The sequence below is a fragment of the Macaca thibetana genome, chromosome X, assembly GCF_024542745.1.
Source record: "Macaca thibetana thibetana isolate TM-01 chromosome X, ASM2454274v1, whole genome shotgun sequence".
NCBI lineage: Eukaryota > Metazoa > Chordata > Mammalia > Primates > Cercopithecidae > Macaca > Macaca thibetana.
In genome coordinates this window covers 115,641,407-115,642,719 of record NC_065598.1, presented here as the reverse complement: position 1 = coordinate 115,642,719, position 1,313 = coordinate 115,641,407, and the positions used below count along the sequence as shown (strand labels likewise).

Genomic DNA, 1,313 nt, shown 5'->3' with positions numbered 1-1,313 from the left:
TTTTCCCAACTGATTCTTCTCAATTTTCTTCATTTTCCTCAAAACTCCAACTCCTCAGCTGCCCCAAAGAACTCACCTCTTAAAGATAAGATAGAAGTCTCCAAATGGAAACCAACTTCCTACTACCAAACTAGAAATGTATTCACAGCCATCCTTTTCTGCTGTTAAAATGAAAGATATCCCTCTTCCAATCTAGGCGTAATTCCTTCATGTGCATTGTAGAGCCCATTCATGTACAGGTCTCCTCACTAGCCATACTCAACCTATTATTACCTCTTTTCTATTTTCAACTTCTCACTCTCTACTGGCCCCTTTCTCTTGGCTTTTTCAAAGGAAGTACATGAATATTCCAACATTATATAACATCCAAACAACACAGAAGCATAATGACAACCATAATAGCTAATGTTTATTGAGGACTTACCATGTACCAGGAACTGTTGCAAGTGCGTTGAGGTATTAACACATTTAATTCTCAGAATTACTTATAAAGTATATACTATTAGTATTTTCTCCTTTTTTTTTTGAATTAAGAAACTGAGGAAAAGGAAGTAACTTGCCCAAGATTAACCAGATATGAAATACCAGAATCTGGATTTGAGCTCAAGTAGTCACAACACTGTGCTCTCTAAATGACCACATTTAAAGTGCCCCTGCTGTGTCCTGCCCCATCCTGCCCCACTCCACCTCATTCTCCCTCCCCTCCTTAACTCTTCCCTTCCTTCCCCATAGGTAATGACTGGCAATAATTTTGTGTGTATATTGTGTGTACATTCGTGTGTGTATCTTTCCAGAAATTTTTGGCACATTTATATACACAGTACATACATGCTTTTTATCTCTACCCGTTCAGAGAAACTTCTCTATTAACAAACTATAGAAGTGACTCCTGAAAGTATAGTCTTACACACATGCTTTTAAATTGATACATAATATTTGTATAAATTTATAGGGTATATGTGGTATTTCGTTGCATGCATAGAATGTGTATTAATGAAGTCAGGGTATTTAGAGTATCCATCACCTCGAGTCTTTATCATTTCTATGTGTTGGGAACATTTAAAGTCCTCTTTTCTTGCTATTTGAAATGTACGATGCGTTGTTGCAAACTATGGTCACCCTACACTGCTATCAAACATTATAACTTATTCTATGTAATTGTATGATTGTACCCATTAACCAATCTTTCTTCATCAACCCCCCACCCACATACACTTCCCACCCCCTCTGGTTTCTATCATTCTACTCTCTACCCCCATGAGATCAGCTTTTTTATTTCCCACAGATTAGTAAGAACATGTGATATTTGTCGT

At 37.0% G+C, this 1,313-nt stretch overlaps 1 pseudogene; it reads right to left on the bottom strand.

Moving 5' to 3' along the window:
- Positions 1–822: 822 nt before the first annotated feature.
- LOC126947087 (uncharacterized) lies at positions 823–905 on the bottom strand (annotated as a pseudogene).
- Between the last annotated feature and the right edge of the window lie 408 nt (positions 906–1,313).